The following is a 17,300-nucleotide window of genomic DNA, read 5'->3' on the forward strand; positions in this document are numbered from 1 at the left end:
GCTTTTTGGGCACGATAATCCATTAGAAGCACATCTTACCTAACAATCTCCTGTTTTTCCTCAGGTTTCTGAGGGAATACCTGAGGACTGATTTTATTCCTTTCAATAAAAGAGAAAGGTGTTAGAGCATCACAGTTAGTTTAAGCTGCAATTAAGCTGCTAAAAGAGATGGTTCTGCCCTTCCGTCTTGCTGGTTGCTTATTTCCTCTTTCCTCATGGCAGTACAACAATCTCCAGTGAACCCTGCAGTGGCTCTGCAGTGAACCAGACTGGGGAACTGAACCTGAAATGGTTACTATGCAGACATGTTTTCCGAGGAGTTCTGCCTCATTTCCCTGGTACAGCTCAGCGCGTGTTAGGGCAGGTGGCAGCACGTGTCAGGGCAGAGGTAGGGGAGCAGCACCCATCCTCACAGTAGGGGCAGAACTCACCCCAGACTGAGCTGCTCTGCAGACTGGGATGCCAGAAAAACCCTTGGGATTTATTTGGGTCTATTCAAAAGGAGTTTGAAGTGAGGAGTTGAAGAGTGATTGAAAAGCTGTACTGCACTCTAGAACCTTGCAATACCAGAATGTCTTGCAAAACTTGGCTTGCTGTCTTGTTCTTAGTCATAAAGTAAACAGGTCCAGTAAAGTAAATGGGAACTGTGTTATGTGCTCGCAGGATTTTACTCCACATGAGGGAAGAATCTCTCAATATATTTAGTTTTTTTCTTTTACTCAAAGACCTTTCCTCTCCAGGAGGTGAAGCCTTGTGTTTCTGCTTGGACTTCCCTTTCTTACTACTGGACTCATCTCTCCTTCCTTCTATCTTTGAAAAATATTAATCACAGATTGACCATCTGACTGAAGTTCTTCCATGCTCAGTAGGAAGACCAACCATCATTTTCCCTGACAGCCATTTTTCACACCTGAGATAAATGCTTGTCAGGTTCCCAGCTCCAGCTCCACAAGCTTGGGAACTGTATCAATGTGTACAAGCAGAAGTGCTGTCTGTCAGGATTGGTGTGAAGATATTTGAGTATTGAAAAAAATGCGTCTTTCACAATGGTTTTATGTTTAAAATTTTTCTAGGAAATTAGTCAGCTTTTTACTAGTTTTTCTTTGAAAAGAAGGTTTTGTGAGGAGAATTTAATCTTATAGTGTCTTGACATTTGTTGATTGTCATTAACAGTTAGATTTTTAGATCCACATAAATTTCATTAAAAAAGATGAAAATGATCAAAACAACCAATTCGAACACTATCCATAATTTAAATATTCTGTGGAGTTGTAGAGCCACTTAACTTCAACTAGTCTAGGTTCTTTTCTTAGGACATTTCAAGCAGACTTTTCCGTGAAGTTAAGCATACTTTTCAGGAGAAATAAACATTTGCTACTTCTACTAATACATCATTATTCACATTGCTTGCATATTTACGATTCTGGTTTTGATGACTACAGGGTAATGACTGTATTTGCAAATCAAAGCCATGTATAAATTTTTAACATCCACACCCATGCATGGGGACCAGAACATACAGTTCAAAAAAAGAAGTAATAAAACATTCTTAAGAACTTTCAGCATCATTATATACTTCACCAGGATTTTTTCATTCAGTAGTTTTTAAAATATAGTACATGACAAACGTTGATCCCAATTCAACTTTTTGTTTCTTTTTAATGAATAGCAATTAGCTCAGGACTTTCAGTAGTGCTTGAAACACCCATTTCTCCCTCTCAGAGTTTAAGCATGGATTTTTTTACTACTAGAGGGTTTTGCTCCTGTGGTAGACGATGGTGATAGTGTTTCTCCAGGGATTCACCAGAATGCTGTTGTACTGTGCACAGATTTGTGTTTTCTTGCATAGGAAATTATAGTGTTGCTAATTTAAGTCAAATAGTTGTAATCAGGGTTAGAAATAATGTCAAAGTTACTCTACATAGATCATTTTATACCCTTTGTGTAATGGACTGACTTAAACTCAGTATATCTTTAATGAAAGAATTTAATTATGGATACAAAACAATTTATTCAACTTCCAATGCAATTCAGTTCTTTGAGGTAGGGGAAAAGGCAAACCTCAACAATCTCTATAAACATCTATGTGGTTTCCAATTGTAACAGGATATAGGATGCTGTGCACTCATTGTGCTTAGACTCTGAGTAATTTAAATAGTAAATGGGATGTTAAGACTACTGTTTCTTATTAATTCTATGTACTTTTATAAACAGGGTAAATATCTGTCCCTGATCTGGTAACGAATCCATTCTAAAATATAAAAATTCCAACTATGGTCCTGTTGAAGCAATTACACCATTTCCTAATGACTTCAAAGGAGTGAAATAAAGTCTGTACTATGCTGCTGATTTTCTCGGAGTGTTCCATATGCTCTCACAAGATAGGAGACTGGTCCAAAGCAAAAACCTATGCCTGACAGTGAGAGCTGTACCTTGGAAAGGCTGTCATGTGCAGCAATGTGAGAAAAGCCCAACTGCCCTGTAAGAGTAGCACAGGATTTGGAAGAACAGCTGTGAAATAAGCATGACTGGAATTCAGAAAACTTCTTACTAAAGGCTACTGCAGCTGCTACTTAGTTTCTAGAGCTAAAACACAAAAAGAAGCACATGCCTATGATCTAAATATATGGACAGCATAATTTGTTTTGTTATCTGCCTTGTAGAAAAAGCAGAGAGCCTATAAACATCTTACCCCATCAGTGCAGAGTTAAATAGTGACACCTGTACAGCAGCACTTCTAGTTTTCACATAGGTTAATATGTTCTGAGCACAGAATACTTGTCTGATTTCTCATGGAAGTTGCTGTCTCATCTTGCCTGTTGGTGCAAGCATGGAAGAATACAATGTGAGTAATGAGCTGTTTGTGCAGGACAGGTTCTGCATTAAGCTCTGACTACTGCAGTTCTACATGGCCTTTGCAAAAGCACTTGGGAACTTGCTGTGCCTGTATAGAGCTGAATCCTCCTTGCACTGCGAGTACTGTGAGCACCTGTGTGTTTAAAGGAACTTCAGCTGTGTTTATCTGTTAGGCAGAGCTTCCAGCTAATAAAAAGCAGTCCGAAAGAGGCCATGCTTTCAACAAAATACTAGGTGCGAAGAATAACCATACACATAACTATATATACAAAATTTTTCAAAATTACAGTAAATACAGTACATACCAAATTGGCCCTAACACAGTGTTTGGTGTTCTTGCTTATACAGTAGCAGTCCTAGGAACATTATTTTTTTTCTTTTCTTTTTAAAGGCAATCTTATCTCCTTTCAAATTGAGCAGCGGTGAACTTTTTAAGTTGCATCTGCACTGCTAGTGCAATTTGCTTGCTAAATTCATTAACTGGACGGTATAGGAAAAGTCATGCTGCTTGCTACTACAGAAAAGTAGTAACCTTCACAGAAATGTTTCCACGAAGGATTTTCTGCACGTTAGATTTCAATCCACATAAAACCCAGGGTTGTGATTCTTGCTTTATGCTGTCACAAAGTGTGCAATTGCTCAGAAGAGACTTCTAGAACCATCTGGGTGCAATCTTGTGCAATGTGCTGTAGGATGACCCTGCTTGAGCAGGGAGGTTGAACCAGATGACCCACTGTTGTCCCTTGCAACCATGCCCAATTCTGGGATTATGTGATTCCTTGTGCTGATCAGAAGTACCTACTGGTTCAGGCACTTGTGTCCCAAGGGACACACTGCAATACCGTTCTTAATATCTCTTTGTATGAGATCTGAAAACAGTCTTTTGTCATGGTATGTGTATGTGTGCATTTGTAAGTACCTAGTTCTATGGATGTTTAAAGAGAGGAGGGATCAAATCAACATGTTTATGATACAACCTTCTTTGAATTTGTCATTCAAGAAGGTCATCGTAGAATTGTGTAAATTTTGTTAGGCATTAGGTGGTCATCTGTGCTTACTAAAACCTTCTATTTAGCTTCAAAATAAACTTGCTCTTGGTTAGGACTGCCCTTGCAGAACATGCTTTCTGTTCTGCAGGTTCTGCCTCTGTCCCAACTGATCAGTATCTGACTTAGGTGTGATAGGGTCAGAGACCTACTTATTAGGGCATCCTAGCCAGTGCTGATGTGTTACTATGCAAGAGTTCATAATAGATAGCCTAAGAACTCCCACAACACCTGATTCAAGTAACTGATCATAGGCAGCGAGCAGAAACCTGATGTCCTGTTTTTAGGCTGTCCTTATGAAAAGTAGCATCTGTCCTCAGGCACCTTTCTGCTGATGTTAGGTCACTCATTTTTTTAAGTCACAGTATCACTTACACATCTTCAAAATACGGCTTCTGCATATTGGAAACCATGTATTTAGAAACAAATTGATTATGAATTACAGACTGCTTTGGAAAACTCGTCTTAAAGTAATGCTACTGATGACCACTGTTAACTGCAAGTACAAAAAAATAAAGGCTCTTTGGAGGCTGCTTATAAAATCTGCTGCTTGCTGCCTTTATCTTCCTTCTAACCATCACAACAGCTATTGGGTTATTGCAGGCATTCAATCATCTGTGCTCTTAACTTGCTTATGCCAAAGAGACCTGCCTTTTAGCTAACAGGATTAATAGTTGAAGCATGGGTGCTAACTAGAACTTGCTTGATTTGACAGTTGTTTAGGTTTTTTTTTCTTTCTTTCTAAAGAACAGAGAAGCAAGAATGACTCACAAAACTCAATGTCTTTGTCCAGCCCACAGCAGGAACAAGCAACATTATGAAACAGGTGAAATGCCAAGAGTAGAAATGTTCTCTCCTACTGGCTAGAGCAGAGGAAGAGTTTAGGTTTGTTTCACTCATATTGCTACTGTCAGAGAGACCAGTAATTACTGTACTCTTGCTTTGAGCAATTCCTGTGGGTTTTTTCCATATAAGGGCTGCAGTTTTTCTCAGCAGTTGAGAGGAGAATAAAGAGACAAAAGGCATGAGAACATTATTGTCAAATCCCCTCTTTACTGGGGTTTTGCCCAGGAACCACACATCACTGGCTGTAATACCTTCTTTCTGGTATGTCTTTAGTGCTTTGTCTTTGAAGTCTCTAATCAACACATTTTTCCAGATGTGAAATCACCTGAGATCAGTATTATGCCAGACCCTGCATCACCCATTGATATGATGGCAAATGAAAACCATGCCCAGCAAGGCTGTTTCTGTCTCTAGAGATGAAGCAGCTGCTACTTCCTGACCAAATGGAATTTATGCAGCAAATAATTTTTTTATATGCATTAGAATATTTTAAAGAAAAACATATCTCAAAACAGAGAATGCTACTTAAAATAAAATCAGAAAACTAATTATCTTCCAGACTCTAAGTCTGACTTCTACAGATTCTGTAAAAGGACTTCTCCTGGTTCAGCTTATATCTCTCTGAGATTGGATAACAGGTTATTGTTCTTCTATAAGAAATCTCAAATTATCTACTACACAGTAAGTCCCAAAATTTTTAGCTTTGGCAAATTAGGTAATCCATTATAGCATTCTTGTAGTTCATTTATTGGGCTTTGGGGTGTGTGTGTAGAAGCAAAAACCTAGACAGCTGAATTTTTTTTTTCTCCCCCCACAAAACCCTTTTTAGTTCAGAAAATACTGACTTTACACATTCAACAGCTTCAGTGAAAATATACTCAATATAGTTCTTTGCAGAAGGCAGGTAATCTGTTCAGCTTGTCTTTGATTTCCTTACGAGATTGACAAAGCTCTAAGTATTTTCTTCCCACTGTATTCCTTACATCTAGCAATTCTTTACACTCTCAAAATTCAGGTTTAGTCTTGGCTTAAGTGCAAGCAATTTCTGATCAGTGTAGATCCTAGACCCTTAGGAATAATCTATTTGGTTATCTTTTATGGTTTGGATCTTTTAAAGGAAAAAAAGGAAGTGGAAATTTACGCAAGCTAAAACGTTTCTGTTTGAAAAGTTTTTTTTCCTTTTAATTCTTTCAGTCACTGAAGATAAGAAACATATATTAAAACAAAAAACAGGCTTGGGGATTTTTGACGCCTGCTAATCAAGACTGTGGGACTTCTGGAAGTAAGCACATCCAGAAACATGGCCAAACTAGTGGGAAGAGATTTGGGGAATTTTGCCTGTAAGAGCCTTAGAGCAGCAGCTGTTGGCAGAACCATGTGTCGTGGTTTGGAGTCTGCTGGTCAGGGGAGCATTCTTTCCACAACAAAAAGGGGATGTTACATTACTCCCTGCAGTTTGAGAAAGCATGGATGCTTCCTAAATTAGCTAGCCATTGCTTTGTTTGTTTATGTTTTGGGTTGCTTGTATGGCTGCAGAATAGCTTAGATGGTAAAGATGACAAGTCTTGCATATTTAACATATTACTTTATTGTTAATAACTGTACCAAAGCCATCTGCTGCCACAGTGAGCTACAAAGTCAGAAACAAATGAAGTGAATGGTTGGATATCATGCATGTTTTACAGCAAATGACTGTGTACAGATCAATAAGGGAAGAACTACTGCTAGTCAGTATATTTAGGTTAATTGATACTTGCCTGTGCTCAGAGTAGACAAGATCTGAAATTGCAAGTAGCTATTACAATAATTTTATATTGTGGTAGCAGTGGAAAACTCATTCACGTACTTAGTCCTAGTGAGCTAAACACTGTACAGTCACAGAGAGGAAAAGAAAGTACCTGCCTGAAGTAGATACACTGCAGAGGGTGGAAAATTGAAGATGAGAGGACAGTAGGAAGAGAGTGATATGATTGCAATACTATTCATGGCCAGTGTGTGAAAAATTGGTCTCCAGAAATGGTGAAAAATGTTCTTTTTTAATCCTCTTGTAAAATTTCACCTTATCCTACACATTTTTCAGTATTTTTCTGCAGCCAGAAAAACTCCATGCTTACTAAGTTTATGAGGTCAAAGAAAGATATGTTAAAAATTCACACTATGTGTGGGTGAGCTCAAGTCAGTTTTGAGTGTTGTTGATTTCATCAGGTTTTAAAGAGGTTGTCGAGTTCTCAGATATAATTTAGGTCCTTCAAAATTTTGGAAAAGCACATCTCTAGGAAGAATAGATAAATCCTACAACTCAGCCACAAGAGAAGCTTAATTGAGGCTTACCTCTTTCTCCAATAGCTAAATCAGCTATCTGTTCCCTGCAAATCCACAGGGAATCAGTCTTTCTTGTAACTACGCTTTGGTATAGTCTCATGGAACTTCTCATTTGACCAGGTGATGTCATTTTCATCTTCTGTTGGTTGGTATGAGGATAAATCAATACTGGTAGTGGCAGGTATTTCTTTTACACAGTCCCTCTTACCTTCCAAAAGATAGACAATGTCATATTTGACTGAACACATCAAGAATGAGCATAAAAGACCATTTTTTTCCTCACCATTCTCACCCAGTCCAGCACTACTTTCTTCATTGCTTCTTTGACCACCAGCTTGCCTTGAATGCCATTGCTTCAAGCAATTACTGTAATTACCATGTTTTTCCTCAAGGACATGAAGTGCTATTAGCCAGTGTTTTGTGCCATGCTTTAAGTGCCTGCTCAGTCTGCCTGTGCTTGGAGCTATTCTGTTTGTTGGGTTAGTTTGGTTTTTTCCCTTTGGGTTTCAGCAATCTTGTTTCATATTTTTGCTTCCACAAATGATTGCAAGGTCTAACCTAAGTAATTTTAAACTGATTAGTTTGTTAGGATAATAGCAGTACTTGTTCAAAGTGCATGGAAAATTCCTATTGATGGTGAAACTATTTCTGTAATTATGAAAAATGAAAAAATATTTCTTTTTGGATTGCTATATTAGTGCTTAGATTTTAGTTATTACTGTGCAACTATTAAAATTACAGTGTGAGTTCCATTATATTTAATTAATAGTTATCATCTCACTTGGCAGTTCTGTATTCTGAAAAATATTCTTAGACCTGCAAGCTCTCTACAGCTCTACTTTTCCCAAATCAATTGTAATAAATGAAACTTGTACTGATATATAATTTTTTTTCTCAAAGTGGCCTTTGTTGTGGCATCAAGATTAAAACAAAGTAAGACTTGAAGAGAACTAAGAGAATAATTCATGCATATTATTGCCTCATATTTATACCATATGTTCCCAATCAGCTCTGTACAGCTTACTATGAAAATTTCACAGCAATTAATGCAACAACAATACAGTTTTTAACTAAATATTAGTGAACAATAAATCATCTGGTGTTTATTAATTTGAAAAGTTTCTTGACTCTGCAGTTGATTATGATACTCTGTAGAGCTTGTGAAACCATGTACTCATAAATAAGGGGGGATATATTTGTCTTTATACGCGCACCAAGAGACTTCTAAATTTGATATTCTGTATATGTATTTTCTTTCTATTCTTTTAAAGTGGAAAATTACTAGATTGTAAAGTGAAGTTTATGGGTATTCTGCCAGACCCTGTAAGAAATGAATGCCCTTTCCCAGAACAGTGGCACTCCTTTCAAACTGGTCAGATTTTCCATTTGCTCAAAAGGCATCAGAAGATGTTCTGCAGTTTCAGCAGAAAATATACCATCCTTGGGCCTAGCTTTAAGTATATATTCTATGCACAGGTTTTTCAGTTTATATATAGTATAGGAATGTACATGATATTCATGTCCTGAGTGAAAAATGACAGAACTGTTTAGAAAAGATATCAGAAAGTAACCAGAGACCCAAGGACAATCCTAATCAAATATTCACTGACATGAATAACGCAGTCTTTTGCTCATTTTAAATCACACATAGAAAGTGATGAACTATGTCCATGTGTTTCACTACTATTTCACATATCTGTATGGTAAAAAACCCAGACATTTTATGGACTGGGAGTCTATACTGGAAATCCTACCCTTATCAGCGCCTGATTAGGATCTTAGTAGTTTACATTATACTTAATGCATTATATCTGATTATTACATTCTACCTTTTAAACAGATGACAGTGTTTGAATTATATGAAATGTATCCATATATAGATGTTCCAATCAAACTATAGTTTATCCTGCTAACATTTATTTGGTTACTTAGAGTGGTTAGTGAAGGGTCAGAATCACATTTATAAAATAGGCATTTTCAATGTCATTACCATGAAGAAATCTTCTGAAAGAAAACAACAACCAACCAAACAACCCCACAGAAAACCCTCTCTGGATTGATAGTTCCTACTAGATCAGGGAAAGAGAAGCTCTATTTCAAAGGAATGTGAAAATATGAAAGACCTGTACTGTCAGGATCTGGATAGTTTAAGGTCAGTCTTGGATATAGATGCAGTAGGAGAGTTTAACTTTGGAAGAGAGTGAAGATTTTTTACCTTTCAAGTACAACTTTTAAAACGTAGTCAAAATGCCAATCTGGAAAACAAACCTCAGATATTTCTGTACATAGGTTTAAATATTGACAACTTTTTCTATGTCCCTTTGTCTCAGAGAATATTCAGTGAGTTCCAGCCTTGCCTTCATCTCCTTTGTTGCCTTTTTCTTCTGTATGTTTAAGTTCAGAAACGGTGTCAAAGGTTCAGTTATTGGACTGGAGTGAAGTTCCGTGCTTGTCATGACTACGTGATCTGATCTTAAATGATATCTATGTAGGCACAGACCCAGGAGAATAACCCAGACATCAAAGGCTAGAAGAGTGGACTTGAATGTCAGCAGGCAATTGTCCATGTGACCAAGAGCCTCTGAATCATGTGATGCCATGGGCCCTGGAGCTTAGACGGTGTTACCTTCTAGGTATGCGGGAAAAGCTATTTTAGGTTGTCAAGGCTTTGTTTTTACTCTATGAAAAAGCCCAACAGAGCAGTGTTCTCAGTCAGGCTGCCTGTGAAATGGATTTTGGATGGCAGCACTGTAACATTTCCACATTTGGAAATGTTAGTTGGAAAAAACGGATAAGGTGTTGGAAAACACTCATGGTTAACCTGGTTGTGATAGTGTTCTTGTGATTTTCTGAAGCACTTGCAAGCAACTTTAAGTCAAATAACCCAGTCTTTCTCTTGTGCTCTTTGGTAAAGACTACTTTCCCTGGTGCACACAGTGGCTTACTCGCTTTCTTGATGTTCATAGAAGAAAACTCTTTGAATCTTTGGGGTATTTTGTGATGAACAAGTGAGTATCCACTGGCTGTGTAATTGCATTGTGTGGGACTGGTGCTAGAAATAGTATTTTTTTAGTACTGTATTGGTTAGTTTTATGAAACTAGATGAATTGTCACACAGCTGTGTGTTATTTTGATCTGACATACAATGGGACTTGGGAACAATAAAGCTCAAGTCCTACCTCCAATCTGATGAGGTATCCTGAGAACAGAACTCCCTGAAACTGTTAGTTGTAACTAGTGAGACAATGTTGGGGAGTGTGTGCAGATGACGGAAAACAATCAAATATTTACCTACAAGACAAGCTCCAGGCTTAGTCTTTCAGGCAAGGGTGACTGGTTGGCGTGTGAAGGTGTAGCAGTAAGTCCTGGTGTCTGTCTGGGGCTGCTGGGTGTTGTTGCAATACATATAACAAACATTTAAAACACGAGAGCAATGCAGACAGATGAGTGCACTGGGTTTACAAATGTTAAATCACGCCCACAAACTACTTTCCTTTGTGTACTGCCTGAACCTCTGGCACATTCCAAAGGAGAAGTAAATGGATATGTCTGAGCTGACCTAGCTCACATACTGCCTGTTCACAAGAACATATATTGAATATCTTTATTCAAGCCTATATGATGCTGGATAGTGTATTTCTTTTTGTATAGTGGAAACAAAATTAGTAAGTGCTTGAATGTAAAGATAATTAGTTAAGTTATTAGCACCAGAAATTATTTTTAATTTATGTTTAGCATCAAAGCAAAAGCCTGTCCTATAACCCTTTCTAGTAATATCTCAATGTATGCTTTAGAAAAAATACCATCATTTCCTACCAGCTGTTGCACAATTCTGTGTTGTTAGATTGTGCAAAATTCCCAGTGCACAAAATAAATACACAGTTTTCTGTACTTGGCAGACCTATAAACATTTTTTTTTTTAGTTTATGAGTGAAGGAAGACATAGGAAACAGAATTGTAGTGCTTTGTTTCAGTCTAATAATTAATGAGAGTGAAAAAGAAAGATAAAAAAATCTCAAAAGCATTGCCTTGAAATGTCTTTCCTTCTTAACCGGCAATGAAACTATTTGTTCCCTGCAGCTTTATCGAAAGCAAAAATTTAATTTCACATACGGTCACTACTTTGACATAGCACGGGCATTTGGATATTCACATAGTCCTACATTCAGCCTGGACAGCCTCATGCTCTCTGGCACGCACACAGCAGGCAAGAGCTCTCCAGCTGTGCACCTGATAGAGCCATTTACATCTATTTACACTGTAAGTCCTTCTGCCTGAGAGGCAGAGCTCTGTACCTGGCAGTTGCTTGCTCAGGAAGGAATAAACTGCTTTTAGGACAAGGGCAGTGCAGCGTGTTGCTTTGCAACTATAGGAAGGAGATTTGTGTTCTGAGTGTGCTTTCAGGGGGTGGGCAGAGATATTTTTTTTTATTTATCTTGAAAGCTACTTAATCACAAAACTACATTATAGAGGTTCTTCTGCAGGTCTTCCATAAGGAATTTTCAGGGCGCTCTCAGTCAATAACTAAATAAAAGAAATCAACTTTTTGTTATTTAATTTGGCACAGTGCACTATGTCAGCAAGCCTCTATATATTATTCTGAACCAAAGTTTCATTTAAAGACATTAAAATGTGGATATTCCTTCAGAAATAACTTTCCAAGAATTCTATCAAAACTGAAATGAGACAGTTGTCATTCACAGGTAAAAACGATTAAAATAAGCTAAAAATCACCATTAAGGTTACAGTTACAGGAAAATAGACATCAGAAAGCATAAGCATGAGCAGTTTAAATATCAAGCTATTTTTCAAGGTCCTCCTGAACCTTGCTGACATATGAGAAAGCATCAAAGCATCAAGATAATCATCAGTACTCACACTCTGCCTTATGAGCCATAAAACTAGATTCATTTAGGACTACCAAAGCATAAAGTTTCTAGTAAAGATAATCTGCCAGGTTGTCTTGGCTGGAGTAGGTGTGGTCTTTGTAAACCTCCAGTTTCCAAACCGTGTGCAGTGAAGAAAAGTGCTGCTAATTCGAGCTGTTACCTCCCTTGTGCTAGATGTTACTACTTGTTTAACTACTTCTTTCCGTGGCCAGGCAATGTTTCCTTTTGAGGGGTGGGATGAGTAGCAGAGTGTTAACTGAACACTCCTTAAACCTTCCCAGAAGGTTTTTTAGAACCTGTCTCTCCAGAAACCTAAGGCTTGAAGGAGAAAGAACTTTGCTCTGTAAGCAAGCTTAAATTTACCTGCATTTCACAAAAACAAACCAAAACCCAAAAAAAGAAATCAAAAAACCCCTGAAGTTTTGACACTGTGGTTTCAATCCCTGCAATACAGTTTAGGTGTATCTAATTTCCCAGCCCTGCTTATAGAGCTGATTTATCATAACGTACCATACATACTTTGATGCCAGGTTAATCATCCCTAAAAACCTGTTATTTTTTCAAAGCAGCCTGATATGGCTATGTGCTAAACTCTTGTCACTATTTTATGGTCTCTGGGCTCTAATTCTCTAGAGTCCTTTAGAATTGCTGGGCTATGTTCCTAGTGCTGTGATCCAGCTGCTAGGTGGTTAACATAACATTAGACAAACACAGATGTTTCCCTTTCTTTTGCGAAGAACAACACTCTTAATTGCAGCTGGAGAACCAGAAATATTGTCCATTATCAGCACCTCTCAGAGAGGTAGAGAGATTAAAAGAACTAGAGCTTGTTGCTAAATAATTCTGGCTGAATAATAAATAAGTAAGTAAAAAGTGTTTAATCCAGCAATACAATTAATTTTACACAGATTTAAAAACTACTTTTTATTTGAAGTATTTTTTTCAAGCACGGCCCTAATGAGAGTAAGAGTTTTTATTTCTGAGATGGAAACACTGGTTTAAAATAAGATCTCACAAGCAGTGCCAAATTTACTTTGATACACTGAGTCTGGAAATCTCCCTGTACACTAATTTTTTGTCATCAGTCAATCATGGAAGCATGACTTCTTAAGCTTTACTTTTCTCCCACAACAGGTGTGCCTGTTGTCTGCATTACTCTGAAAAGTATTTTTCTTCTAAAGCCCTCAGTCAAGCTTACAGTAAGATTTTCTTAATAGGCTTTTTTTCTTTTGACTTTTTGGCCTAGTAATTGAGAGCATAAACTACATAGAATGAATTTCTATTTGCATAGAGAGAGAAAACAGTGCAGATGCAGCCTGAAATGCTTAAACAAAGTTGCTGAGGCAGGTCTCTTCTTGCTTCTCTGTGTGGCGTAGGACTGCATTTTTTTATTTAAAACATTTTTCTGTTACTTTTTTTTTATTTAAGACCTTTAATTAAATGCTAAAGAAGCTGTATTTTTACCTGTTTGCCTAATGTTGTGAGTCATTCCATGACAAGGTACTTTAGCTCTGCTGTGAGAGACACTTGCTGAGGTCTGTCCCAGGCAGAGCTGCATGCTGCAGTTACCTCATCATGAGATGTCTTGTACTCACTATGCTTTAAAGTTAGGAGGGTGTGTGCATTGCTCTCTCAATCTAACTCTTGCAGGATTCTTCTGTTTTGATGTCAAACTCATGAGTCTGGTCTCTTTGTTCTGCTGTGAAATAAAATGAGATGCACAGTGAATACTTAGTTAAAGGATAAGAAAGTTATCCCTTAGCAAACAGCTGTTAAAAAAATTCTTTTCAAGTTGGTTAACCATTGATAATAGCTGAGCAATCTGGTCTAAGTTGCAGGTTGGATCCAACTTTAAATTTGGCCCTGCTCTGAGCATGGGCCTGCTGCCAAGGTTCCTTCCAGACTAAACTATTCCAGGAGTATATGAATAATCAAGCTTATTCAATCATTTGATTAAGTTTAAAAAAAATAAATTTGAAAAATCACTTCTTCCTTTACTGAACTGTTTTTCTCTATTTCTAATATTTTGTTTGTCATAGGGCTTTTCTTTACCATATTTCCTAGTTAATAAAATGTTTGCTAGCTAACCAGAATTACTGCAAATTTACAGTGCTTCACATCAGCAAAAGGTGCTAGTAGCCACATTTCTTTCATTCTATCAGAATTTGTTCCCTGCGAGGTTTAGTGCTATGCAAATAGACACCGACTGGCAGAACTTCCCCTCTTCTCAGGACTCCTATTTTCTATTTCTCAGATCTTTTTGTGGAGGCTCCTGTACAAGATCTCCTTAAGCCACTCGAGTTACAACTTATCTGTAAGCTTAAACTGTTTAAATATTAGGTAGTAGCTAACCTTTGTTCTCTGAGGCCGAAGCCAGTTCCCGGGCCTCACACCGGCAATTCCTGCAGCACGTCTGCAGAGTAATGACAGTGAACAGCTGGGGGTTGGCAGCTCTTTTCCCAGTGGTCTCCTACTTTCATCCTTTGCCTTGCTGCAGATCTTTCAGCTACAGGTGTTGCAGCTGATTTCCTTGCACATCTGCCCTTGAGAAGCAGGAGGAGGATCATGCTCATATCTTTGCTGCTCTGTTCACACATGAGCTTAAACTACTCACAGAGGCCAATCTGTGTGAAAACTAGGAAACAGAGTGGCTGAACTGCGGCCAGATATTTTTGCCTTTAGCAGACTCAAGAAAAGAGAGAGAGAAGACAGCAGTGGTTGCAGTGATAATATCTCCATCCACTGCAGTTATGTGCTTCAATGGACATGTCCCAGATTCTTGGGATGAAACCAGAGAAAAAAACCCCCTGCACTATTGTAAATTTTTAAGAATCTTTATTTCTGATCTGAATGCAGAAAATTAATTTGTAGCTTTTTATCTATAAGACAATATGACACTTTTGTCGTGCCCTAGAGGTTCTCCACTCTATCATGTAAGATCAGGGAATGAGAGTTACAGACCATGTCTCTGAGATAAACAAGCCCTAGGTATCCATCTTCTTCCTCTCTTCACAAGACTTTGCAGTGCAAAACCTGGCATATGTTTTAGATGTACTGTCCGAATAGTGCAGTGCTTCCAGGTAGGAACATGCTGGCATCTGCATGCCATTATCTCTTGATAGTGGAAAAGTACAAGCATTGCAAGCTCTGGTTTTTCAGCAAATCTTGTCTTAACAAGAAAGATTTGATTCTGCAGACTGAACACAGGAGTCCTACACAACATGGCCTGCCAGGGGTTTACTTTCAGCTTGAAGTACTCAGCAGACGAGACAGATTCAGGCTAGATATTCACTGAAGCACAATGCAAAACTCAGAGTCACCCATAGGCATAAGCCAAAGGAAATTGTGTTTTTTCATTAATAAGACAAATGAAAAAGCAGATCTCCTTGTTGCTGCTTCAGTGACTCCAAGTGTGAAAGAGCTCCAGGACAAAGGCTTGTACTCATTCTGGAAAACATTCCAGGGCAGGGCAGCAAAGAGTGAGAGGGTCAGGAGACACAGAACAGGGTGGCGAGACACGAGTCCCCTTTCCAACATTACCGAGCAATTGCTGTTATTGAACTAAGAAAACACAGCTTCTGTCTTGTCTCTTTAAATGGAGATAAGTTGTTTTTGAAATCCCAGCTTTGAGAGGAGCTCTCTAGCTGTTTGTGTTTACAAAAGATTGAACAAAATCCCCAGACTGTGTTGCACAGCATGTTTAATTGACCTAGAAGTTGATTTTAGCCAGACCCAGCTTTTCCATCTCCCATTCACTGCCAAATTGACTGCCAGATTCTTCTTCAGAAAACCGTAAGTCTTGCAGAATTAAGGTCAGACTTCAACACCTGAAAATCATAGATCCTCTGCACACACAATGTCGACCTCCTTTCTGCTGAGAACTCTGCACATCACTTACATGCACTTACACTCTCCCTAGCAGCTCATGGAGAAAACAACTGCTAACTTGTTAAAAATTATTTTTTATTACTAATTTTCAGTCCAACAAATTAATAATTAGAAGATAATAAAGTGTGTTAGAAAGTGCAAAAGCAGGAACTCTAGCAATCCATGTGTGACAGAAAAATTATAAAAGAGATTTTTATTGGAACTTGTTTTTGCTTTCCACCACACAACTCACCTTCCTCTCTTCTGACTTGCTAGATGTGACTTCAGACGGTGCGTGTATAGAGGAAGTAGTGTCTCACTATAAAACTGCCTCTATTATCAGAGCACTGCTCATGTACAAAAGAACTTTAGTAGAGGTAGCCAAAGTTTTCTGTTGGATTGATTCTGTTGGATTGTTGGGGATGTGCAGTTTTGAAAGTGAACTTGTGTCAATACCTAGATGGTTTTGAACCAGGTTTAAGATGTTCAATGGACAATTCTTATGTGAACACATTTCCCTCTTCAAAATGGGGAACTCGGAGGCACCTTCAGTATCATCTTAGACTGCACACTGTGTATTATCGAAAGACAAAATAAAAGACATCTTACCACCAGTTTAGAACCCACCTTCCCCTTTCTTATACACTTTGGTTTTTATAGTAACATTACTGATACTATATAATTTCAGAGGACAGATAAATGATGAAGTTGAATCAAATATAGATGATGTAAAACTTTGTCAAGGTTACGGACCAGGCCTTCACAGTGCTTCCTTTGTATTTCACTTGAATCAGTGATTATCTTCCTGTTCCAAGTCCATTCTCTTTCCTCCTATTCAGGAGTTTTCTATTACCCTCTGGACTATTGTATGACTACGCAAGTAACACAAAGTCCTTTGTATGGTAGAAATCAGACACGAAATAAACACACCTTTATCCTGGACTCTCAAAACCTTCCTTCTTTCTGCACGTAAATACAGTTCCTATTAAAAAAACAGCAGAACTTTATGAACCCGATGTTGCAGTGTTAGCCAGCTGGCAAACTCTTAAAAGTGCTGGGAGATTTCTTCCATGAAGTCCTCTGCCTCTGTGATGCAGCTCTGCTGTTGTGAACAATTGCCCAGTAATGTGACTGTTCCAGCTTCCTATACTGACAGTCACGGTACTGACTTTAGCCTCTGTAGGAAAGGAAATGATATACAGACACATGAAGTGGGGAGTTGGGGCCTCTTAATGACACCAAGCTTTGGAATTTTATTCTTCGCATGTGTTTACTCAGCCCTTTCCTATTCTTGTACCCTGCATAATAAAATCATTTATTCAAGTGCTGTTTTCTGCCTTTTGGTTCTGCACAGCAATGCAAGAGAGGAAAACGGAGGAAGGAGCTTCTTCCTTTGTGCAGGTTGCAATCCTTCCAGCTTCTCCTGCCTGGTGTCAGCAGGGGCCCCTCACAAGGAAGGGCATGGGTTCCAGCA

At 38.3% G+C, this 17,300-nt stretch overlaps 1 long non-coding RNA gene across 1 annotated transcript in view; it reads left to right on the top strand.

The window, feature by feature from the left end:
- The first annotated feature begins 213 nt into the window (after positions 1 to 213).
- The window catches only part of LOC113968283, a 31,214-nt gene continuing 14,127 nt past the window's right edge, over positions 214 to 17,300 (top strand). The window contains exon 1 of the long non-coding RNA XR_003534470.1: positions 214 to 291. This is a non-coding gene — a long non-coding RNA (uncharacterized LOC113968283). The remainder of the gene's footprint in view (positions 292 to 17,300) is intronic.

The sequence above is a fragment of the Neopelma chrysocephalum genome, unplaced genomic scaffold, assembly GCF_003984885.1.
Source record: "Neopelma chrysocephalum unplaced genomic scaffold, ASM398488v2 Primary Assembly neopelma1_67, whole genome shotgun sequence".
NCBI lineage: Eukaryota > Metazoa > Chordata > Aves > Passeriformes > Pipridae > Neopelma > Neopelma chrysocephalum.